This window comes from Thermobia domestica, chromosome 2 (assembly GCF_964235325.1).
Source record: "Thermobia domestica chromosome 2, izTheDome1.hap1.1, whole genome shotgun sequence".
NCBI classification, from domain to species: domain Eukaryota; kingdom Metazoa; phylum Arthropoda; class Insecta; order Zygentoma; family Lepismatidae; genus Thermobia; species Thermobia domestica.
Window position 1 is genome coordinate 382,758,477 of NC_137455.1, and position 27,584 is coordinate 382,786,060.

General features: G+C 34.2%; 1 protein-coding gene and 1 long non-coding RNA gene across 5 annotated transcripts in view; one reads left to right on the forward strand and one right to left on the reverse strand.

Moving 5' to 3' along the window:
* Positions 1 to 27,584, reverse strand: part of Abd-B (Homeobox protein abdominal B) — a 154,835-nt gene that overhangs the window by 123,392 nt on the left and 3,859 nt on the right. For 2 of the 3 annotated variants that reach the window (XM_081749457.1, XM_081749454.1), the window contains exon 2: positions 9,145 to 9,188. The gene's annotated coding sequence lies outside the window, so the exon portion shown is untranslated. Of the gene's footprint in view, positions 1 to 9,139; positions 9,189 to 27,584 lie in introns of all 3 variants that reach the window. The other variant, XM_081749456.1, reaches the window with a different exon arrangement.
* The window catches only part of LOC145678881 (uncharacterized), a 131,063-nt gene continuing 128,841 nt past the window's right edge, over positions 25,363 to 27,584 (forward strand). For both annotated transcript variants that reach the window (XR_014130484.1, XR_014130483.1), the window contains exon 1: positions 25,363 to 25,569. This is a non-coding gene — a long non-coding RNA (uncharacterized LOC145678881). The remainder of the gene's footprint in view (positions 25,570 to 27,584) is intronic.

Consider the following 27,584-nt stretch of genomic DNA (forward strand, 5'->3'; position numbering starts at 1 on the left):
GCCTAGTACAGCGTTTCCCAACCGGTGTGCCGCGGCACACTGGTGTGCCGTGAATGGGCCGCTGGTGTGCCGCGAGTAAATCGAAACAAAATTGTTAATTCTATAGGTATCAAATTGCAAGACATGGGGAAAATGTATAATTGTATTTCACATTACGATGAACCTCTATTATGAATCTACAATTTTAAAGTTTCATGCCTTGTTACTTTTCTGTACATTTTTAATGTTGAAAAAAGTATTTGTTATCATTGTTATGACCATTATTGCTTCTTTATTGTTGCAGATATTTCGCAACTTGAAATTTTAAAATATAATTTAATCCTTTCGACATAGCAAACATGCCAAACATGCATACAAATTACCTACATTTGTTTTAAAAGTACAAGAGATTTGTTTCTTTGTTCGTTATTTAGTGATCTTTCTTCTTAGTGAAAGGTTGGATACAATTTTCTAAAAAGAAAGCGTATTTTTAAAACCCTCAGTACAATATTTCATTGCAATTGTCTTCTATTTTAAAATTAGAACGAAAAATAAGATAATGATTTACCACGGGAAAAACCAGTGATCGAAGTTTCTTGAGGAGATCAGTAATCACTTTAAAAAATACCACGGTATTTTATATTTATAAATAATAATATTTATGAGTGTGCCGCGAGAATTCAAGTTATACCCGTAGTGTGCCGCAAGTTGAAAAAGGTCGGGAAACGCTGGCCTAGTACATAACAGTAGAAAACACCGTTGTTTTATGTGCGTTTTATCTTATTGTTTTTTTTTATTTGGAAATTACATTCAATGTTTTTTTCTTTAATGTTTTTGGAGTTCCAAGCGAGTAGGACCCTAAGCTATAGCTTGTTTAGCTTACACGTAAATCCGCCACTGAATCTATCCTAGGTACAGAAACATACAACTATATGTATTTTTTTTTTTTTTTTTTTTTTGCATTTTTTAAGTGTGTGATAGAAAGATATAGGATGAAAATAACAATATACTTTTTAAGTACAAGTAACAGTGGCGGATCCAGTCCGAGGACATAAGGGCCTAGGCCCCCCTCAGTATTTTGAATGACAAAAATAATTGAAACCATTATTTATGTATTTTTGAAAGTTTATAGTAAACTCATCATATACCTATCATAGTCTGGGGTCTGGCTCCCCTCCCCCCAGTTCTTACGTTCTAGATCCGCCGTTCTGCCAGTGATAAACGAGTAACACTAAGACAAAAAGTACGAGGGCGAAACAATATTTCTTAAAAGTGCAAAAAAGAACTTTTTTTTTTTAATACGCAGAGCTCTGAAAGACGATGTTTGCGGCAAATGCTCAAAATCAGTACTCTTATTGGCGACTGGAATTTCCGGTACAAGCACCTAAGAGCGTTCATATCCTGAAATACTATTAATGAACCGAAAAAAAAAACTGTTCACAAAATTTGTTTGTAAACTTAATTATTCGTGATGAAATATTTCAGTTTAACGTCTCACGATTATGTCCTTTAGGCTAAGGGAGACAGATGATTAAAGCAAGTGAGTGATGATGGAATAATTGGTGGAACGGGAATGTGGGAGTAAACTCGAGTACCCTGAGAAAACTCACGGAGACAATGTTGTGGACAAGCTTACTTGATCGGGGATTGAACCAGGAACACCAAACACCAGAGGTGAGCACTCTACCACTGAGCCACAGTTCCCTCCCCATCCCCCTAAATATGTTGAAACAGAAAATAATATGAAATGTATCATAATTTTGTAAAAAAAAAAAAAAAAAAAAAGTATTAAATCATTGAGATTTTATCTTTGTTACAATGTAATAAAATATTGCAGTGATTTGTTACTTCTGTCCCTGTCAACGTTTCCAGGGGTAAAAAAAAAAAAAAAGCAACTTTTTAAAGATTTTATGAGGTGACTCCTAATCAGTAGTGTATTTTCAAAATTTGCCGGGGGAGGAGTAAGGTTGTCCACTGACGTAAAAGTATCACGTTTCTCACATATTAGTACACAATTTATTAAAAAGGATGTTTCTCACACTCAGAGGGGCAATTACCCTCTATCCTCCCCAAATGAAGCCCCTAATATTGATAATAATTCTCGAAAATTTTTCGAAGTTGCTGCTTTAAAGAATAACTAGCCACTTAAGTCGCTCCGGTTTGGAAATGAAAATGAAAATGAAATCTTTAAGTTTTACGTTCCACGGTTATGCCGGTTAGGCTAAAGGAGACGGTGATGAGGAGAAATGAATGAAATGTTGGCATGAAGAAAGTGAGAGGAAACGGGACAACCCCGAGAAAACCCACGCACTTGGTGTTTGTCCACCACAAAGTTCTCTTGGTGCGAGCTGGGATCGAACCAAGGATTCCTGCAGGAGATGAACGCTCTATCACTGAGCCACTATTGCCCCCCGCTCCGCTTTGGAATATATTCACCGGTTTCAGTCTCATCAATAGAATACAATGACCTAAAAGAGAACAAAAATATATTTAGTTTAGCGTCCCAAGCTAATGATCTTAGACTAAAGAGAACGGACGATAATGAAAATGAATGATTGTGACATTATTTTTTTTTCTGCTCTCCCACCAGGAGTTGAACCCAGAACACGTGCTAGTCCTAGACCATATGTTTCATAAATCAATCAAAGTGTGATTGTGTCAATCTACAATTATTACCAATTTTATATTATTATTATTATTATTATTACTATTTATTGAAATTAGTTATTAATGGTGGTTTGTTCGAATTTTTTTTAAATTCCCCTCTTCCTTGCTCTTTCTAGTGTGTGTGTGTGTAACGTTTGTATGTGTTCACATACAGACACGCGTGCGTATATGTATTTCTTCGCTGGCAAAGGGCTCCGCCTTGGTGTTTGACAAGTTTCCAACTTACTGTACACAAAGGCTTTGAAATATTGCGTGTCGGGAAGAATTTTTTTTTCTTTTATTTTCTTTTTTTAATTTTTTTTTTTTTTTACTTATTTTCTTTTCTTCCTACAGCTCTCCTGTTGTATTAATGAGAACACTGGCTGGATGCGACTCGTCCAGATTCGACTGGGCGGTCTACCGACACTCCCACGTTTAGCAGGGCCTCCGGAGTTTGTGTACATAGAGTATAGGGCTATTTTGATCTTTCGAAGCAAAAAGAGAAAAAAAATCTTTGCCTCCCTTATCTTGAGCTCTGGTCTCCCTCCTTCCTTCTCACAGTCACTCTGTATACCATGAGAGAACACGCACTCGCGTATGTGAAGTTCTCACAGAGAATATGGTTTGGTAACCTTCACTCGAATTCAAACACTATATTTGTTGTTGGAGAGCCTGCCAGAGCACAGAGTGATGATACTAGAATCCAAACATAACATTGTCACGCTCACATAGTCAGACAGTGTGAGAAGAAAAAATGTTTCATACACTGAAAAACATGTACGTGGCGTACGTAAAAACGTAGGTTACTTGTGTAAATCTTAGTTTTTGGACTTAACGTGCAGCAAACGTACAACTGAAAAAGTATATTTTATACGTACCTTCTGAATAGGTGTTCTGAATAAACGTACTTTCTGTACAAACGAAAGAACTGTACATAAGTGCTCAGGATTTCACATACAGATGGACGTATGTAACATATAGCTGACATATATAATGTATGCAGGGCTAAAGGTGGATCTGAAAAGTTAGAGGGACGGTAGGTAGCGGTATGACGTCACGCCGTCCCCCCTCCCTATCTTTGCCCATTGTAATTTCTTAAGAACTGGGGGGACGCCGTACATATTTTTTGGAGGTGAAGGGACGGCGTCAGCCCGCGTTCCCCCGCACTTTTACCCCCTGAATATACGTATACGTATGTAATATACTGAAGACTGTTAGATGTCAACATCCTGTAACAACATGATGTGACTTCTAAGGGCAGTGTGTGTGTAGCATATGGATAACGTATGCTCTGTACGGATTTCTGTAGTAAAAATAAGGATTCTGTATATTTGTACAATATACCGCTGTCCGGAGAACGGATTTTTCTCAGCGCAGTGTACCAGCCGAACGTCTATGAACATCTCTACAGTTGGATCCTTCGTCTTGCAACTCAGAATTTTGTTTCGAATTCTACTGTAAAGTTTTCCCAGAGTTTGTCATAAGTTGAAATAGTACTTTGAATATACAGGGCAAGTCAAAATGATGGACCCTATTTCAGAAATTTATTATGTGAAATCTAATATACATATATTGTGAGACATGCGCTTCGAAAGCTTGGCTTTCGAAGTATAGTTTCTACTTTCTACCGGTAGGTGTCAGCAGGGACCATGAAATGAATTGAATGGCTCCTCCAAACAACGTTGCAAGTGACAACAATCCAAGTTTAGGAAATAATAATAAAAACTATATGCAGGGCCGTAACTTGTGGGGGCAGCCTATTTTAAGACAAAATTTTCTTACTCCATATACGAAACGAACACGAAATCATAATTGAGGCATCAAACAGGTTCACGGTTCACTATATTACATAAACAAAACAGCACACAAAAGGTAGAAAAAACAAAAATGAATCGTGGGCCCATTTCAATATATATTAAGGGCCCTAGATATAATATTTATTCATATGGCTTTGAAATTTGTCAATATTGTTCTCTTAATTAATTTGTCATGTAGGGAACGGTCATGCAGAGAACGGGAGTAACTAACGGCCCCGCAGACCTTGCCGTGCGGAAGGGTCCATAAGCTCCGGGGGCTCTTAAAGAGTAGGAGAAAGATGGAAAGAGGAAGCCCAAGAACTAGTAAAAAAAATTTTCTAGGGTACACAAATACGCGTATTAATGCTTCCCCCCCCCAGAAAAAATCTAAGGCACGGCGCTGCCTATATGTTGATTAAGTATAGGCTTTAAATTTACTTTTTTAGTTTCAAACTGTGTTTTTATATCAATTGAAACTTCTATTACAATACTGTTGTTTTGTTAAAAGCTCAATGTGACCGAAATTGTCTCTTGCAACGTTATTCGGCGGAGCTGTTGAATGGTTGATATTGACCGCAACATAGTACAAAAGATTTGGCAGAAGATAGGCTATCGGCATGATGTGCTCCGTGTTACGCGAGGTGCTTACATCGAATACTTGTAATCGTGGCCGGATTTAGGGGGGGTGCAAAGGTGCATGTGCTTGTGCACCCTCTCTTCCTTCATTGTAAATATACACTACCTAAAGTGAGGAGCTAGCAGTGAAAAAGCATCAATTTCCGAAAATTTCTGATGTCATGTTTCCGTTTAGGCTGAAAACAAAGAGATCCAGAAGTTGAAAGAAAAGGATTTATCGAGAACAGACATTTAGGATTTCCAGGGCATTTCTTCATTCACACCACAGATGCCTAAAGGCATTTAAAAATTTCCAATTCAATTCAAATGTACTGGTAGTTATTGGTGTAACCCCCCTCAGAAAATCCTGGATCCGACCCTGCTTGTAATCTATTTGAAGAAAACTTTGACAGTTCACCTTTCTTAGTACATGTCTCACAATAACATATGACTCGTTGAATAATAAATTACAATTTCTCTAAAAATAAAGATTATTTTGCAGCTGGCTGATGTTCAATGTGTTTTTACATTTCTTTCAAACATTTGTAACACATTTTGAAGAATAAGGGTTTCCTGCATTGTGGCCAAGAAGTTTCTCACTTAACTATTATAAAAACACTAAACAACACTTTATCAATGTATGTTTAAATATTTATGTCACCAAATATACAGGGTGATTCCAAAGTATGGAGAGCTAATCAAAACATAATTTCATATATCCATCACTATCTCAATACACTTCTCCAAACAATAACAACATATTTCTTTGACTTTCCTTTAACATATGAAGAATACAGAAGAACTGTCCCACGGCTGATCAATTTCACAATTGTTCCCTCTATACTACAAAAGATCAGAATTAATTGATGATAATGCAATTTCAAATGAGAAAAGACAAACATTTCCTTTGTTAAGCGGAATTCAAACCAGCAACAGACAGGTCTTTTGATCAATTTATATTGTTCAAGTATGCCAGTCGACCAGGACTGATCGAGATCTCGGATTTTCACTCCATAGCATGGTACAGGATGTATCAAAAGTTTAGGAACATAGACCAACTTTCCATTTTTTTTTTTTTTTTTTTTTTTTTTTTTTTTTTTTTTTTTTTGTATATTCACTCTTAACGGAGTTGGCCCATGCCTTGGACTTTTTATACACCCGGTATATCCAATTACCATATGACGAATCTATCAGTTCAGGTTACGTTATAATAATGACAGTTTCACAGACATTTTTCTCCCTATCCGGAGGGCGGTGAATATGTAATCCAATTACCGTGTAGCTCGAATCCATCCACATACTTTATAACCACCCTGTAAACTGTAATATTTTACCCATACTTTACAAAAAATCTCTGATAAACGTCTTTATCAAAAGATATTACTAAATTTTTTAAAAAATAAAGGATTGTACTTAAACAATTAAATTATGACAGTTAATTTGTCAGTAGTTTGTTGCAATTTACCCAAAACCTTGTATTTAAAGCACTAAACTGAAAGCAAATGTAATGAACAAATATAATATAGCTAACAAAATTTAACATATCAATATGTAATTATAATCTTTGTGATATATTTACTAAACAACATGTAAATTTATTAATTTAATACCCCTACAAAGCATATTTTTGTTGCTGATAGGTTAAAGAATTTACTGAGATGTGAACTTTAAAAAATATATATTTAAATTACCAATAAATATATCACTAGATTTACAAATTAAAGTAATACAGTGGTACTTCGACTTACGAGGCTAATTAGTTCCCGAAATTTGCCCAGTCTCCAAAATCTGGAATTGAATTTTCACATATAAAATAGCGGAGATCTGATTAATTTCCACATTAGATAATGGAAATCCCATCAATTCCCATATAATATAATTGAGATCCCATTAATTCCAATATGAATTATTGCAAATTCCGTTAATCCCTATTTAAATAATGAAGATTCAATTAATCCCTACATAACATTATGGATATCTCATTACTTCATTTCTATCCCCCCCCCCAAAAAAAAATATAGAAATGTTAATTTACAGTAGTGAGGTTAAAAGTCTAGTGGTTAGAGCGTTCGAGTCACGTCCACGTGGTTCCAGATTTGTTTGTGTGCGTCGTGAAGCAAACTGGGGAGTCACGTGAATAAAGACGTGACGGCTATTAGTTCCAGAAAAGCTTCTGATACACACGTTACAGGCTAGGCGACGCCGATTGAAGCTGACTAAGTGTGTAAAATTCATTACAAACTAATTTTTTAAAGGGATATCGTGACTTCCGTAAGAAAACTTTGAAAATAAGAAAACACAAGTGAATTTGTTTCAGAACTGACTGAGGACGTACGAACCAGAACACTAGTGAGATAGGAAAAGGTGTTCTGTATCTCAGGAAAAAAAAAAGATGGTGAACACTATTTATTGTCTGATGACTTTATTATAATCTTATGCTATATTTCTATCATCATTACCTGAATATTAATTTGCAAATTGGTGTATTTTACGAATATTGTAATATTCCAGATGGTTATGTTTACAAACATCAAACATGTTGCTTCTTCTGATAAACATCAACCATGTGCATCTTATTATGGGTTACTATGCCTGTAGACGACAGGACAGCAACGACACCAGTGGCTATGTGACGACGTTGGAACAGCAACGCCACGCCTGGAAACCCGTTTACCGGTAACCGAAAAGATTTCAAATGAGAGGCACCAGTCTGCGACTGATCACCCCTCCTCTAGTTTGCATAGAACACTAGACGATAAATAACCTTAAGCCTCTAATTTGCTCGGAACTCTAGGTTTCCTCTCTGCCTCTTAGCTTGCTCGGAGCTCTATTGGGCCTCCTAGCCTGAGTCACCTAGCTTGCTTCGGAGCTGTGTGGAAATCCTGCCCTAGGTTGCTGGGTCCTAAGGTTACCTCTCTTTACCCAGTATTAGAGAATTTACATTAAAGTAACATTTTTGTAATATAGTGTTTATAGTGGATCTTGTAATTAAAAACGGTCGTAGAAAAACGATTCCGGACTGTAATTTGCTCTGCCTACACACATACAAGCAGAAAACTTTGCAATATATTTCACTCGAAGGACGAAACCTTGTAAATCAAAATACCACTGTATTTGTGTAAAAGACTACATTTATTTCTGTAACACGTATGACATTAAGTGAAAAGTAGCATATATTGACAAATATGTTAATGATTTGTCTTTGTTAAACTAAATTGATTCGTAGCATAATAAATATTATTAATTTGTAAATAGTACAACTGCAATGATTAATAATAATAGTATATCGATAACTATACTTTTCAATAGTAACTATGGTGCTATAATTTGAAACACAAGAACAGAATTGCCTGTTAATCGATGTAATTTCACAATGTTTGTATTTCAATATAACAATACATTTTATCCTTACAGACTAGCCACCCATGTCTCTTTAAAATATCGTGCTCTCTTATTCAGAAAACAAATTAATCAGCTAATAACATTTTTTATTGTTCAAGATGTTTATTTAAGAGGCCTTATCACTGCGAAATTAAAATATCACTAATTTTACAGCAATTATGTGATATCTTCAAATTGATCAAAGATAATCAAGATGTGGAACAAGATCGCCCTAGACAATATTATCTTGCATAAGGTACCGTTATCACGAGTCACTTAGTAGCTTTCCGTTTGCAGGCATTTAGAAACACGAAAATAAATGCCGATTTTCTAAATGCCTGGAAATCGAAAGCAGATAAGTGAGTCGTGATAACGGTAAAATAATATTGTCTAGGGAGCTCTTGTTCCACATTTCGATTATCTTTTATCTATTTGAAGATATCACATAATTACTGTAAAATTAGCGGTATTTTAATTTCGCTGTGATGCAGCCTTTTAAAGCCGAAATGTTTTTTTTCGTCCTTATGAGAGTCCGACCGTTCAGAGAAATGGATGGGCAGTTTAAGAAAAAATTAATAAATTATATATATGAATCAATTTCTAATGTAATTACGATTATTGAAGTCTGAAAACTCCAAATGTTATAACTAAGTCTTTCTATTGTACTATGATATATATATATATATATATATATAGTGAGGAAAATAAAAAATGAACAGTACCTTACCTTGGATGCTTGCCAGTGTGACAGGGGGAAAGACACAGGTGAGCCTGTAACGAATCGAAATTCATTAATTAGTCTGTTTGCAGATGAAAAGTATATATTATACTCAAGAAATAAATAGTAAAATTATAATCAATAATTTATAACATATAAAGGAGGCATATTAATGTGTAGTTAATAAATAAATGAGATTTTTGTTCATTTTTTGTCTTCTTTACTGTAGTTTTGTTGAGAAACTATACAAATGTATGTTCAGTTCAGAAGTTTTAGGAGGTCCGGGAACGATGGACTCCCCTCCTGTGAGTACGGCCCTGATGTGTGTGTTCGCGACGGCGCTTGTGTCTTTTGCTACCCTTGGTAATGTAGCCTGTGGATGTCCCTGATTCTGCCAATGATCATAGCTTCAATGTATAGTAGAGAACTCATAATTTCGTCTGCAACAATGAACCAAGGGCGTTAAAATCATGAGGGAACCTTACGAAACTTAAAGAGAAAGTGTTTTCATCCTAAAGAGAAGTGGAGCCCCATAATATATCGATGAGATGTCTTTACCAACTCACAACACCCCTCGTTGTCGGTTTTTGGTGTAAAGTTGTATTTTAGTGCCGCCGAGATATGTGGCGGAGGCGGGAACTCAATAAAACACGAAATCAACAAGCCATAAAGGAACGCAAAGTGGTTCCAAGGGACCAAAGGTTTGGACCTAAGACGTAGATGCTTCACTTACGATTGAACGCCAAGACTTTGACACTTTTCACACAAAAAGAACAAATGAAATCAGAAACGATACGATGAAAAGTTAAATATAATAATAATTATTTTTAGGTAAGGAACAAAATAAGCGTTTGCGAAAAACAAGAAAAAATAAAATAAAATAAAAGTAGAGCGTATTGTCATGTTCATAGCATATACAGGGTGTCCCAAAAGTCCACTGACATAGGGCAATTCTGTTATTATCAGAGTTAAGACAAAATGTAAGAGAGGAAACCGTCTCCAAATTTGATGTTTTCAATCTATAGTGAAGGATTTTTTTTAAAAAATCGGACTAGTCGTTTGGGTTGTATACTCTTTATGTTAAATGAATGTTATTATCTTTTACGCTAACGTGTCGATGGGCAGCCTCCATTTCAAACAATAACTTCATTCATTTATGTTGTTTTTCCAGGTATGTTGCAACGTTGCATTTTCACTTAACATTTGGCGCATAAAGAGTGTACAGAACAAACGATTCGTCTGATTTTTTTTAAGAAAAACTCTTCACTTTAGACTGAAAACATCATATTTGGAAACTGTTTCTTCTGTTACATTTTGTCGTAACTCTGATAATAACAGAGTTACCTTATGTCAGGGGAATTTTGAGACACCCTGTATAGACTTAATTTGTTTTATTCCTACCTTCGCAAATCGAAAATTGCTATTTTAATAAATTGATTTGTATTTTATTATTCTTTACGTCCTACATCAGCAACGAGGTTATATAAGGTGACGCGAACAATTTCAAGGGTTAGATATTCTTCAATGGGCATTGAACACGAGACCTTGTGTTTAAAGACCTTGTATACCAAAGACAGGCCTTTATCTCAAATATATAATTTCTTATTCGTTTCTTCACTGAGGAAACCCCGTTATCTGGACAGCGACATATTGTACAGATATACGGAATCTACAAGCTTACACGGAAATCTGTATGGGACATACGTTATCCATATGCTACATAGGTACTGCCCTTTTTCCTGCTTAAATTTTACCTAATGCTGCTACAGAATGTCTAACATGTAACAGTCTTCCGTATATTACATACGTATGCATATGTTATTTACGTCAGCTATATGTTGTATACGTCCATCTGTAGGTGAGATCTTGACCGCTTATATACAGTCATACGAAAAAGTACATATAGATAGAACACTTATACGTAAAATATTATGAAACATAGGTTTTCAGTTATACGTTTGCTGCAGGGTGTTATATACGTTAAGTCCAAAAACTACAGGATTTACGCATGTAACCTACGTTTTTACGTACATTGCTTACGTTTTTTCTCTGTCTTTTCTTTAATTTCTTTTTAGGTGGAATTAATCCCTCATCCGCCCCTTCGACCACTATGACGTCACAATTGATTTGACTTGCTCAGTGGAGGAGTATTTACCTCTGGTGCGTGTGGTCCGTGGAACGATCCCAGATCCCGCCAAGAGACCTTTGTACATGATAATACCAGTGTGCAAGGATTTTTTGGGAGGGGGATTCTCCCGTTTCCACCCACTTTCTTCATTACACCATTTTGTTCATTATCATCATCTCTCTTAGTCTCAGAGCATAATCGTGAGATGATAAACTTAAAGAAAGAAGAAACAGATTTCTTGCACTTTCGGTTTAAATAGATGGATAATGGTGAAATCCGTTCTTGAGACGTTGAATGGAAATTCCGTGGCTCAGTGGTAGACTGCTCACCTCTGGTGCGTGGGGACCCTGGTTCGATCCCCGGCGAAGGAAGTTTGTGGTGGACAACATCGTGTATGTGAGTTTTCTCGGAGTACACCCGTTTCCCCCACTTTCTCATTCCACCAATTCTTCCATCATCATTTACTTCCCTTTATGATCGTCACCATCAGCCTAAAGGATATAATCGCGGTATGTTAAACTGAAAGATTACATTTCATTTTAAAATTTTATACGTAAATTTACAAAACGAACAAGAAAAATTTGTTTTCTAAAAATCGAGACGAGACCTATGCAATTTATGAGTCGTGGAGATTTCTTGTCTCGTCTCCCCTTGTGGGTTACACTAAATTAAAAAAAAAAAAACATACTTACACATGACTATCCATAAGCAAAGCAAAATTCTAAGATTTGGAAGAAATTAATATTAGACGGTCATCAGACACTGAAGCAAAGAAACCTCACATATGCCACAAATACAAAGTCGTTTAAGCATAATATCCAACCTCAACTGAACAGGAGGCCTAACTACACTATACGTACATACATTTTACACACAAAATCGAAACCTACAAGAAAACGTATAAGACTTTCTTCCCTTAAAAGAAAGTTAAAAAAAATAGATGTGAAAATGTAAGAAAAAGCATGTAAACTGTTTATAAGTAACCATGCAATATTTCTTTTGTTTTATAATTTATGAGGTGTTAAGACTAAAAGGCGTTGATGTTAACATATTGTCTTGCTTGAAAATTTCATAAAAATTCTTCTAAGGTGGATGTCACAGTATAATCGTTACACCTTCTACTTCTAATAATTAACCCGTTACCAGCTGTACTTTTAATAATTAATAATCATTTTAATTTTTGTAGCTCATCTGTAAAACAACACATTAAGTTCATATTATTATATTTTAGTATCAACATATTGTTTTATTGCAAACGTTAGCTTTACTTTATTCGCAAACTATTGTTGATTAAGTATTGTTATTCAATTGCTTTTTACTGTTCACAACACTCAAGAAAATTTAAACCAAACAAGTGAGTTGCATTTTGCAATGTTCAATATGGAAACCGGAAATGGTATATCTAGGACTTCCGGTTAGGCACCCATCTTAAGGTGAGAAATGTTCCTGAGATCATATCAAAAAATATCTTCTCGTCATCTATTACTGTCTTTTTTAGGTAGCTATCAATACTAAAACCGGAAATCCAATATGTCTACTACTTCCGGTTTAAATGAAATGAAATCATATAAAATATTTCAGTTTAACGTTCCACGATTATGCCCTTTAGGTTAAGGGAGACGAATGATTGAGGCAAGTGAATTATGATGGGATAATCGGTGGAATGAGAATGAGGGAGGAAACGGGAGTACCCCAAGGAAACTCACGACACGATGCTGTCCATCACAAACTTACGTGGCCGGTTATCGAACCAGAGACTCAAGGAACCAAAGATAAACAGTCTAGCACTGAGCCACCGTACCTTCTACTTTCAGTTTAAATAGAGGGATCTGGATGGAGATAAAACAAAATATTTTCGGGACCCTGAATCCGTTTCAAAAATTCATTTCCCACTATTTCCAGTGGTGGATTTAGCCAAGCGCCGGAAGGTCTAGGAACCCCCAAGATTTTCAGTGACGAAAATAATTTAAACTATTACCCTAACAGCACAAGATGTGCTAGGCATGTGCCATTTAGGTGTCCCAGCTACTTTTTAGGTACCTGACACTTAGCACATATGATATTCATGTGCTAAATATGTACTTCACCTACCTACAGTTTTAGGTACTTGTTACACCTAATTGATATTTGCAATTATGTAGCACAAATATAGCATTTACCTGTAAATAACTGGCTTCAATGGAAAACGAACTCAGGACTATACGGAGTGACCAGGGATGACCCAGATAGGCCTGATGCGACCCGGAAACACGGCCATATTTATGAAGACTATATAATATATTTCAAAAACGACTCCTTCCACTCTGTCTCTGCCTGTCTGTTTGTCTGTCTGTCTCTCTCTTTATATTGAACCTATTGTTTAATTTCTCTCAATTTGTGTGTGTCTATGTGTGTCAAAGCAATGCACTGATAGCTGCAAGGTGAATTGTCAAAGTATAAACACGTAAGACTCACAGAAAAGTAAAATAATATGTTTTTTCTTATAGGAGGTATCGTCAAAATGTAATAGGATGTGCATTTGTCGTGTAGAATGCAAGATACGGCGCTTAGCAAAAACAGTGTTTTGTTTAATCTTTTTGTATAGACTGTTTTCAACTTACTGCATTATTTTCAGTATGGGAAGACTAATAAACATGAATAAAAATATTCATGTTTATTAGTCTCTAATATACTAGAATCACCAACTAGAAATAGCCAAAACATGATACTTTGATTAAAAAGTGTGAAATCAAACACGTGAATACTCTAGCTTGAATAGTGGATATCAATAATCCAGCAGAAGATTATGCGGCGATAATGTAGAACTGACGTTTCGGCTATTTCTGGGTCATCGAGCCTCTGCCAGTCACTGGATCCGTCTGGTCACAGGATCTGTCTGAGTCACAGTGTCTGTCTGGATCACTGAGTTTGTCTGAGTACTGGATTTGTCTGGGTCACATGATCTGTTTGGGTCACTGGGTCTGTCTGGATTACAGGGTATGTCTGAGTCACTGGGTCTATCTGGGTCACTGGTTTTGTCTGGTCAATAGGTCTGTTTGAGTCACAGGATCTATCTGGGTCACTGAGTCTGTCTGGGTCACAGGGTCCGTCTAGCGAGCCCCAGACCACAATTAACCGGACAGAAGTAGTGATATGTGATGCGAGTAACTGATCCGATGACTCGTGACCAGTTTTATCAATGTACATCCACCTAGCCCTTGAGCATTATTGACCTATCCAGAATGTTCAAGTTCAATTCTTCGCAAAAGCACAGCATTTTGGGCAGAGATTCGTAAGGTACTTGGGCAGCTACTTAAAATTAAGAGTAGTGAACTCGATACTAGAAAGCCAGAAATAAGAGGAATGGGAGCTGACCACATATAACCCAACTCAAAGCCGTTTTGGCCATAAAACAGTGTTCTTGGTAATTTTAAGGTTCTGAATAAGATCAGCAAAGAACGGCTGTTTGATAATTTCTTTTCAATCAGAAGCTAAAAACGAGAAGGTAAAAATAAAATCTTGATTTTATATCCATCTTAAAACACGTTGTCGTTAAGAGGATAAGGGGGAAGGGTTAAGAGAATACATCAAGATTTCTTTCTTTCTTTTATTTGTCGGACAGTTAGAGCTACTTAAACAGCTCATAATCTTGACTCGTGTATTCTTCCATGATGAGTAATTCTAGAGCAATATATCGACTAGAGACTGGCAACTTAAAAATCCCGCAAGCTGTATCTACACCCGTTATATATAAAAGAAGTGGAATTTTTAGGAGCAATTAAAGATCATGTGTAGTGGCCATTAAAAGCACAAGAACTGACCTACCACACCAGCAGAAGAGAGATAAACAAGAAGAGAAAAAAAAGATGAACGAAACACACACACAAAAGTACAATAAGATTTCTTCCATGATTATGAAAAAGACAATAAACATGATTTATACAGCACTTCAAAACAAACATTCAATGAGACAACGGCTCTTAAGTTAACCATTAATAAACAGATATAATTATCTTAACGCAACACATTAGATTACAGTATACGTTTACCAATTTTTGTTATAACTTTTTAGTTTTTTTTCTTCGTATGTCTTTAACTGTTTAAGTTGCACAAACTAGTCTTTCTGTGAGGTACCGTATGATTCACGATTCTTGCCATAATGATTCTCTCATTGCCCAATTCATTTGTCAAAAAATTACAATCTTACGTTAATCTCCTACTTTTGAGATATGAATTGTCCTATTCTCTCTCTCCCTCATTTATCTTCCACCATATTTTCATATTGCATCCCTACTAGCACAGTTCCTCCTTCATAAAGAATGCTCTAACCAGCTTCTCTTAATCTTTCTATATCCTGTATTGCTTTTCTGTCAGCAACTTTTAATTATCCCTTTCTTCTTCTTAAAGACTCTGTCTGCCATTACTACCCTTGCTTTTATTCCCTGTTCACAAGTCAGATGCTTATTATTAATGATTTATTTTTCCTACATGATAATTTTATCATCCCTATCCTTGCTTTTATCTTCCGTTTACGTTTCAAATCTTCACTAATAATGCTCTTGGTCTTCTTAAAGGGTTCTTTGCTCCTTCCTATTCTTGTTTTTATTTCCCATTCACATTCCAGGCCTTTACAAAGGATATTATTCTGTGTATAGTTTTGTTCTAAAAGTCCTGGTCTAACCACATTTCTTTGGAAAGTACTGTATTGTTAAGTGTAACCAGAATTAAATCAAGTAAACGTAAACCCTTATTTTAAGCCGCTTTATTAAAATTTACTCTCACGTTATACACAATATTCATATAGTATATTTTTATATAAATAAAACTATGCATAATATAACACCTTACAATATTTGATAGAAGTTGTAATAGATTACATCTAAAAGTCGAATAGAAATCAATATATTTCTAAATTAATAAGATATTCCTGGTTTATAGGCAACCCAAACTGCAACATTGTTTGTTTGGTTGACTATTTCGTAGGATATTTTTAAAACTTCAAATGTGCTGTATGAATTCATATTTCAGAAAAACAACTTCAATATTTTTCACACGAGATAACGTTTCTCAAATGTACTGTAACATTATGAAAGATACAGCAAAGGTAGGTACAGAAATCTCCTTTTCTTGGAACACAACGTTTCAAATATTTTGTCTCCGTTGTAGATGTGATTTAATGTAATACAGGACATCGTATTGAAGTATATTAACTTACGTATCGAATTAACTACGGTATATCCTAGTAAAATAACTACGCTACTACGTCATAATTTGTAGTATAAGCAGGATTGGGTGGTTACACTTAAGAAAGGTAAACTATCTGAAGTACGTAAAGTGAGTTAAAAAAAAATGAACCAAATGTATAAATTAAAAATATTTTTTTCGTGCTGCTTACTGATTTGCTTGGCACAGGTTTTAAAAGCTTACATCAGAACTCGTATGGCTTCTTACTGAACTTTGCAATTTTAGGAATTGTCATATTGACTTTGTTATAAATAATAAATAAGCGTTACGATTTACGTGCAAAATTATGTATATTTTAAAATATTATATAATAATTTACGTTTTAGATCCTCTATGCTCGAAAAGTTTTAAGAAAGAAAAGCTATGGCAAAATGAGTAACGTTTGTACAATTCAACAATAATGTTTGCTTTTGATATCCGTGCGCCTTTAAGATTGTCGCGTCTGTCGGCTTTCTGTACTCAGTAAAACCCACTCCACTTCACACGTGCTGTCGACTGTTTTGTCGGTTTCAGTTTCCAATGCACTTTCAGCTCTGCAATTCGCAACGAGGGTAAAGGAATAAGGAATATCAGCTACACGCTGCACATGTTCTTTCCCTAAGTTATTAATATGAACCCTGAAAGTTTACACTTCACCACAGTTGATGCAACTAGTAAGTTTGAAGAAATTGTAATTTGTATTTTATTTTTGACTAAATATTTTTTGAATATTTTTGAATATTTTTGTTTGAATATTTTTTTTACATATGTGTAAAGAACTGTTTTTTCTACATGACGTAAATTCTAGTAAATTACGTGTAATTTACGTAAAAATAAAATAGTAACGAGTATATTATCTTGCCACCCCTGATTATAAACAGTTAGGCTACCTTTTCGCTTTATATACCTATTTCCTTTAAATAACACTCTCATTAGCTAAGAAAAAAAAACTTAAGGTTTGTGAAAGAATTGAGGATAAAAAGCCTACCATTATAGAAGCGCTATGCAGTCAAAGACAGAATGAAGAAATTAGAGGGAAAAAACTCTACTTATATTCTGTTAAGATGTGCCCTTTGCACTATGCATTTATATGAAAATCTACACACGTTTTTAAGAGGCCGTATCACTGCGAAATTAAAATACCGCTAATTTTACAGTAATTATATTATCTCTTCAAATAAATAAAAGATAATCAAAATGTGGAACAAGATCGCTTTAGAGAATATTATTTTGCATGAGGTACCGTTATCATGAGTCACCTAGTAGCTTATTGTTGGCAGCCATTTAGAAACGAGAAAATAAATGCCGATTTCCTAAATGGCTGGAAATAAAAAGGAGATAAGTGAGTCGTGATAACGGTATTTCATGTAAAATAATATTGTCGAGGGAGCTCTTGTTCCACTTTTTGATTATCTCTTACCTAGTTGAATATATCACATAATTACTGTAAAATTAGCGGTATTTTAATTTCGCCATGATGGGGCCTCTTAAACCTCCAATGGAAAAAATAATAGTAAATTTACAATTGATTCTATTTTAAAATGATTAGAGAACACATTTCTCAATATTTCATTGTAATTTCTACAGTTGTTACTGCTATTAACGTTCCTTTGTTACACCAAATTGTTACGTAATACGATATCATGAAGAATATCTAACGTCTTATTGTAAATTTACAATTGTTCACACTAAAAAGAATCATGTAGAGCAAACTTGTCAGTGTTTCATTGTAATTGCAAATTGTTATGCTTGTTGCGTTTATTAATATCAAGCATTTGTATACCTTTACAAATGTTCCAAATCTTTTAGGTAAATTGACGAAAACTGAAATTCTGAATTATAAACTCAAAAAATTTATTTTGTTATTCAAAGTCATTATTACTTTTAACTTTCACGTTAACTAGATTCTGTATAATTCAGGTTTAATTCTACTACAATTATATAGAAAAATCCAACGCCATATATTCCGTTTAACACAAGTTACCGCAAAGTACAGACTCCTTGTGTCTAAAGTATACATGTGTATACTTGTGTATAAAGTATTATTATTATTATCAATATAAGAAATTCATAATACAAGACGCGTCATTGTGGAATCTTATTTCAAACTATGTTGAAATGTTATGTAAAGGGCCTATTGTTGGATATGTAGAGCCATGTTTGCAAGAAGTGGGTGGAGAATTCTCTTGTAACTGACAGCTATCTGTGTCTAAGCTAGGGAGGTACATCCACTTGTAAGGTTTTCCCAAAAAGAAACAACGGGAATAAAATAAGCAAAAAGGTATGCTATGCTGTGGCAAGAAACCAGCAGGGAAAAGGGGGAGGGGAGTGTACAGGAGCAAGAAGAAAAAATGGAACACCAAAAAAACCTTTGTTCGAGCCGAAAGCGGAAACACTGTTTATTTTGATACAGCATGGCTGAAGCTGGAACCCTTGATATAAACACAGAGAACACACACACACATACTGATGGTTCCCTCCTCCTACACGCATGAAGAAGAGTCACGTAGAAGGGGGCAAAGCATGCTGTTTTCAACGACCTCCCCTCCCCTCTCCTCTCCCTTCAACGTCTGCCAGTTTCAATCTTTTGATGTTAACATGTGACGCCGACTTGAAAACTTCTCACAGGTTTTGGGTGTTAGAAAAATTATTATTAAATTCTATCTTGTATACATATGATGAACAACATACATTCTAGACCATAGCGCTTTTATATATATATATATCTTATACATTCAGTAATACAATAAACATACTTCCTATGAAAGGAATGAGTGGTTCCAGGTATATTACCAGATTGTATATACACAATTCATTCTTTAAATATATTCTTGTTAAAATTATCAATATTTTTTCTAATCTAAAGATTTTTCCTCCTTAAAATTGTCTATGCAGTAGTAAAAAAAAATTACAAGGCTTACATGAATTATGGGAATTTTGAATCTAAGATATAATTTTATGATATAAAGGAACGTAGAACTCATTAAATCGGATTAGAACTCATATCCCAACGTAGAACGTAGCATTCATAACGCAGAACGTAGCATTCATAACGTAGAACATAGCATTCATAACGTAGAACTCATATCCCAAAAATTTTACAATAAAAATCAATCAATCGGTATTACATAGAGAGGAAATATCTAGTTTTCCTAACAAATAACAATTATGTAAAATTATCGACATTTAACTAAGAAAAAATAATGTCTAAAAATTCAGACATATATCAGTTGACATATCTCACTGAATTGAGTAACTTTATTTAGATGAGACTAAATTCTCGTGTAAAGGAGATAATTGATTATAGTCTGCCCACAAAATAACCTAACTTTAGTCGCTAACGCTCTCGCCTTCGGTGCGAGCGGTCCTGGGCTTGATTCCCTGTGGGAGCACTCGGTCGAAAAAGTGTAAAAAAATCTTTTTCAGGTCAGCCGTTCTGAATGAGGTTTCCCTCAGTTATCCTCACTCACACCAGGTATATGCCGGGGTGGTAACTAACTTATAAATCCCAGGTCGCTTCCTTCCTTCCCCAATCTTTTTCTTCTTTCCCTTTCCCCGGATAGTGTGCTCGCCGGGGAACGTCATCCCTCAAACGTGACGGGCTAAATGGCCATAGCTACCGAAAGCCCAGAAATCTAAATTCTAAATCCCATTATTATTCAAACAAACGCTAATCTAGTACTTCTTGTAACCCCGTCTCCCGTGAAAATTGCACTGTAAAAAAATAAAACACATTTAAACACTTTTAGTACAGATGTTGGGAAAATTGATGAAATAGTGTTCTTAAGAGTCTTCATCCCGGCGAAATTAGAATACCGCTAATTTTACATTAATTATGTGATATCTTCAAATAGATAAAAGATAATCGAAATGTGGAACAAGAGCGCCCTAGACAATATTATTTTACATGAGAAACCGCTATCACGACTCACTTATCAGCTTTTGATTTCGAGCCATTTTGAAAATCGGCATTTATTTTCGCGTTTCTAAACAGCTGGAAACGGAAAGCCAATATGTGACTTGTGATAACAGTACCTCACGCAAAATAATATTGTCTAGGGCGGCCTTGTTCCATATTTCAATTATCTTTTATCTATTTGAAGATATCATAATTATTATAAAATTAGCGGTATTTTAATTTTGCCGGGATGAAGACTCTTAAGTGTACTTCACGTTTCCAAGAACGCTCATTCTCCGAAAACAGTATCTAGTACAACATATGTAAAACACTTCTTCTCGACAAACAGTTCAAAAACAAAGTGAAGACACATTTTGCAAATACATCTGAGAAATACTTGAAGAACAGAATATCTAAAAGGGGTGAATATGTGTAATCTGGAGGTGTACAAAGAGTGTCGGTAATGTGTACAGTGTCCTACAGTGTCTAAAAGTAGTTTCTGTATATATTGCAGTGTGGTACAAATTAATTCTTCGTAAACAGTGATAACATTCGACTCGTGTGTACAACACTATTTTTCACCCAAATCTTAGTTGTAATCTACATTGATAAAGATATCGTACGAACATAATAAAGAGTATTTAAAGAGGTCTAAAGATATACAAGTTATTAAATAAAATTCTCCAACGATAAATATCATTTAAATGTTATACCACACCCTTTCGTAATCATCTCATCACGCTGAAGTATTCTCCTAATTTCTAGATTCAATTAGGAGAAAATTCAAGTCATAAATTCTGTACATAAATTTACAAAAGGAGTCGAGACGTTAAAAGCTTTTCGAGAATCGAGACGTGGACTATAAAACATTATTTCTCGTATGCTCCCATAGGCAACACTAGCACCTAGTTATAGGCGGAGTGAAGTGAATATCAACTTCAGTCACTCCTTCCAACATTAAACTCAAAATTTACACGGAATAAAATTGTATTATGGCACACTTGATTATACAGTAGATCAGCACGGTGATTCAGGTGTTTGGGGTCCCTGATTCGATCCCCGCTCAAGTAAGTTTGTGGTGGACAACATCGTGTACGTGGGTCTTCTGCAGGTACTCCCAATTCTCCCACTTCCACATTCCACCAATTTTTCCACTATCATTCAGTTGCCTTAATCATCGTCTCTCTTAGCCTAATCGTCGGACGTTAAACTCAAATATTTCATTTAATTACAACGCACTAAATCACCTAAGTCTTCTTGAATATAATCAATTGTGATAAATAAACATTATATATATATATATATATATATATATATATATATATATATATATATATATATATATATATATATAACATTCATTAGTAAATTTATTATTAGAGTAATATGCTATTTCTTACTACAATATTTTAACTTGTTTTATTTGTACTAAGTTTTTATGTTTGTTAGCAACTCTATTGTAATGCTATAAATTAAACTATAATTATAATTATTATTATATTTATTATTGTTGTTGTTAGTTTAATATTAGTAATAATAGTACATCAGTAGCAGCATTACTATTAGCAGTAGTAGTAGTAGTATTAAAAACAAAAATCTTCCTGCAAGCTTTTTTTTTTTATTTGCATGCTATTACTAAGTGTTCTTGGATGTCGTAACAGAAGTGTGGTAACTTGTCAAGGTTTGAACCGAGGGCAGCTGAAGGTCGTTTAAAGAAAACCACAATGGATGAAAAACATGATAGAATGCTGTCTGTAGATGATTTATGTTCTCTACTTGCCTCCCCGTGAGTAATGGCTCCTCCCCCGTTTCTTTGTGTTTTTGTTCTTACAAGTCTGTTAATAGGAAAGTTTCGTGCAAGCAGTACCTCATGAATATATAGTTAAAAAAAAAAACTTTTCTAGGAAAATTTATACTGAATCCCAGTAGTTATGAAAAAAATAAAGATTCATTTCTCATTCCGAAACTAGTTGAAACTTCCAAACTATTGGGATTCAGTAATGGAACTGGAAACTTCCAAACTATTGGGATTCAGTATTGAAAACGGAAAACGTCCAAACTATTTGAATTAAGTACTGAAACCAGAAAACTTCCAAACTGCGTGTATTTTTAAGAGGTTCTCCCGTTTCCTCCCACTTTCTTCATTCTACCATTTCATTCATTGTCTCCTTTACCCAACCAGGCATAAGCGTGGGACGTAAAACTTAAAGATTTTATTTAAATTCATTTCGAGTTTTTACATGTTTCCGTTTCTTGTGCTGACTCCTAGGTTCAATCTACAATACAAATAGAATTTTTTGGTAGGTCATCCAATGTATTTAAGAAAAGAACATATTAACTGAATTACTTCTATTCATTTCTAGATTCTCATAAAAGTACAAATGGCTCACTCTGGCTCTCAATCAAATATTTAGAGAAATTTGTAAATATTATTTTGGTTTTGCACAAAAAACTTGTTAAAACCTAACTAACTTTTAGAAAATATGCTGATTCCTGACTAGCTACGGAAAACAATACATTTTAATTTGAAAAATTATAATGTATAAACATATACAGTTAGAGATGCACACGAGACAAGATTTGAGGCTGTCTCGTCTCGAAAAGTGCTGTAAAAGTGATGTCTCGACTCGAAAAAATGTATTCTTCCCTATTGGAAGAGCTGTATCTCGACTCGAATTATGTCAGGAAAATTCTGTCTCAACTCGTCTCGTGCGCATCCCTATATACAGGATACTAATAAAACTAGAAAACTGAACAACTACAATATCTAAACACCGAACATGTCCTAAAACCCCATCCCTGATAGAGGGCGAAATCCTTGCAAGGAGCTGGTCTTTTTCTGGCAAAATATTAGGCCTACTACTGTATATATTAATGTAATAAAAATAAATTAATATAGATAATTGGAGATTCATTAATAGGCCATATATATGTGTTTTTTAAATCTGGAAAGATGTTAAGGGGATGTTAATACACATAAAACTCAAGAAATATTAATGAAAAGTTAATAATATAACTCATGTAATAATAATAGAAAACTATTAATAGCTTTATATAATTCCAGAAATATTAATGGAAAAATATTAATATATATAACTCAAAAAATATTAGTGGAAACATATTAATGCGTACAGAAACTGAAGAAATATTAATACATAGCCCATAACTTTCTCTTACATATATGAAAGACAGTAAAAAGAGATATCATAGCATGTTACATGGATTAGTCTCCTGAGCGGTGGCTTAAGACGTTACAGAATTCTAATCTTTGTTGCTCTTGAAGTAGTCACGATTGCGGAGCGTGCCACACGTTTTATTCGAGTATAAAATACTCCCCATTACGAGTATAAAATAACAGATGTGTGTGTTTGTGTGTCCCGTTCTACATAGTAGATGGTACGTGCGGTAGAGTGAAAACAACAATTATGAGTACTTGTGTTTGATGAATTCACGTGTGCACTCAGATATTTTCCAGTAAAATAACTTCAATTAACTGCCATATGTGATGCCAGACCAACACTGTTAAAATACAATTGAATTTGATTTGATTTGATTTTGAGTTTAGCTTTCCTCTTCAGCAGCGAGGCTATATAAGACATGGACCTAGAGCTTGAAGTGGGATCCAAACCACATTAGAATCCCCCTGGAATAGAACCCGAGTCTCCCAAAGGCGAGTAGGCTAAAATACAACGGAGAATAATACTGAGAATGAGTTTACAATTACAATAATCGCTAAAATAGAATGGAGAATAATACTGAGAATGATTTTGCAACTAAAATAATTGCTAAAATACAATGGAGTATAATACTGAGAATGAGTTTGCAATTAAAATAATGTTCAATAATTCAACAATCAACTGTTAGCTCAAATACAATGGAGAATAATACTGAGAATGATTTTGCAATTAAAATAATCGCTAAAATACAATGGAGTATAATACTCAGAATGAGTTTGCAATTAAAACAATCGCTCAATGAGGAATACTACTGAGAATGAGTTTGCAATTAAAATAATCGCTAAAATACAATGAGAATAATACTGAGAATGAGTTTGATATTAAAATAACGTTCAATAATTCAACAATCAACCGTATTAGCTTATAAACAGAGAAAATATCCAAAAATGAAAAATTTGACAACCAATAAATCTAATTGAACTGAACAAAATATTATGGGTGAAGGTGAATTCTCATGCGTAGTTTTCGACAAAATCGAGAAAACTAATCTTTTTCTAAACTTAAAAAATTGACCTATTGTGAATTATCAGTATTTTTACAGTATTTGTCATCTTCTCCCTTATATTGAAGTTTCCATTGGATAAAATCTAAAATCATCACTGCATACTGACTAAATTTCGTAACACGACATCCACTTGTCTGCTTTCTTAGCATTGAGTCTGTCTCGTCTCTAAAATGTCTCGTAAGTAATGTCTCGTCTCGAAAAATGTATGTTTCTATTGGAAGAGCTATGTCTCCACTTATGTGTAGGTATACTAGAGTTGTCTACGAGATCAGAATTGAGGCTGCCTCGTGTCTAAAATGTGTCGTGAAGCATTGTCTCGTCTCGGAAAGTACATCCCTTACTATTGATAGAGTACGGTATCGTTGCGAATATTGTCTTGTATCTCCCATGGGCACTAATTGAGAATATAGGTTAAAGATACCACAAATTTAAGAACTAAGTAACTATAGCTTTATTACGTAGGTATATACTTGATCACACGAATTAATACTTCTCCGATATAAGGCCCTTTTTAAGTTCTTGTAGTATCAAACGCCAAATCGTTAACAAGATATAGAACGCTTACACCAGATGTAACTTCTTCCCGTTATGTTTTCCCCATAAGAAACATTCTACCCCTTTCTGGGAATCTTCTTCTACTTTCCAGAAATACACTTTTGAAAAACAAACAATATTAAAAACCCCAAATTCTGCCTTCGTTCTACGGCCCTCTTTCCCCCTATATGCTCTCCGAAGTATCTTTTGCTGGGGACATTCTTCCAGGCGTCAACACTCGGTTCCTCTTAGCAGCAACCAAAATCGCCAATCGGCAACGAAAGGAATATGGAGCAACAAATCTCTCGATTTTACATTCTTTTGCTACACCATTTTGCGCTATTTCAAACAAGATAACCGGGACCAGAAGATCTATTGCCATAGACACTCAATAGGAACTTATGTTACTTTCGAAAAGGAACTTTTTCAAGTAAGGAAATCTATTTATTTTTTATTTTAGAGGTGTTTGTAGGTTTGTAGGTGAAATTCAATGAGTGTTAGTAACTATTATTTGTTACTAAAATAGTGAAATTTTAGTTTTTAAAAATTAATCACATGTATACTCATGGATTGCTTCCTTTTGTTTAAAAAAATATAACAAAGTAGATGTTGCTATAATGTATTATTATTATTATTATTATTATTATTATTATTATTATTATTATTATTATTATTATTATTATTATTATTATTATTATTATTATTATTATTATTACCAGATCATTATGCTTATATCGTATCATTATGTATCATTTGGTTAGTTAGATTTGAAAAATGAAATGAAATTCTTAAGCTCTACGTCCCACTATTATGCCGGCTAGGCTAAAGGAGACGGTGATGATAAGAATTGAATGAAATGGTAGAAAGTAGACGGAAAATGGATTACTTTTGAGAAAACCCACGCACACGATGTTTGTCCACCACAAAACTCACTTGGCACGAGCTAGGATCGAACCAAGGACCCCACACACAAGAGGTGAACGCTCTACCACTGAGCCACTAGTTAGAGTTGAGTATAGTGTCCCTTTCAGCAGCAGGACTATATGAAACGAGGACCTACAGCTGAACGTGGGATCCAAACCACATGAGCTCCTGACGGGAATCAAATGTATCATTGCTTATAGTTCGTGTTTGATTGATTGTACACTCAGCGACAAAAGTTCTTTATCTTTGGTAAAATTTATTTTGGGAATAAGGTGGTATGGCTGAAACGTACCACAATTGTATATATATGTGGAATGTACAGAAAATTAAATTAATTTTAATTTACTGAAAATTGTACTCAAATTGTCCTTCTATTCTTAAGTTATTTACGAAATTAATTTCATCAAACTCAAGGAACTTTTGTCGCTGATTGTACATTATTGGTGAAACAAAAAAGTCAGAAATAATAGCACGGGCAAGATTTCTTATAATGTTAATATATTTAAAAAAAAACTTAGCAAAATGTTAATATCTCTACGTTTTGGAAGTTCCAATTTTCAAGAGTTTCGAAGTTTTACAGAAATTGAAAATTTTAAAAATTAATTAAAAAGTAAGAAAAGTTTGAGAATTTTAATAAGTTTGAAAATTTGATTTTTTTTAAAGAAAAGAAAGATTGAAAAGGTATTTTTATTTTAAATGATTAAAAGTTAAACAATTTTAAAAAGTTGATAAAACCATATTTAGTAGTTTCAAAAGTTACTCGAAGGTTTCAAAATTTGGAAACTGGAAGTTCTTGATAGTCGTAAAAATATGAAAGTTTCAAACGTTGCTTAAAGGTTTAAAATTTGAAAATTTTAATAGATTCTAAAAGTTTTAAAAAAAATTATTTTTTAAAAAAATTAGAGACTTTAAAAATTTGGGAAATGAAAGTATGCATATTTATTTATAACTTTAAAGAAAACTACGTGCTCTATTTATTTATTTATTTGCTTTCCCGAAAATTTACAATAAAATCTAGTAGATTATATTACTGTAACTTGACAAATTTGAGAAAATAGTAATAATGTTTAGTAGAAGGTCAAGCGTCTTCTACTCTGCGATAGTGTTTTTGGATCTGCTTAAAAACAGGGTACACACAAGCGCTGATCGTGATGAAAGTTATGCATCATTAAAACTTTAAAGTAGTCGAAAAAAAAATTAAATATTTTAAATGATACTTTTAGTGCAACACCCAACGTCATGCCTTATAGGCTAAAAAAAAATAATAATTAATGAAAGTATTGTTAGTATGAAAATGTAGGAGGAAATCGACGAACTAAGATAAAATCTACACATAACGTGTTCTATACCACTAACTCAAATGGCCTGATATCAAACCACGGATCCCCCAACTGCACATGGTGCATGCACCCCTGAGGCACTGTACAAACATAAAAAGTAGCTAAATGCTATATATATATAGATAGATATAGATAGATAGATAGATATAGATATATATAGATATAGATAGATAGATATAGA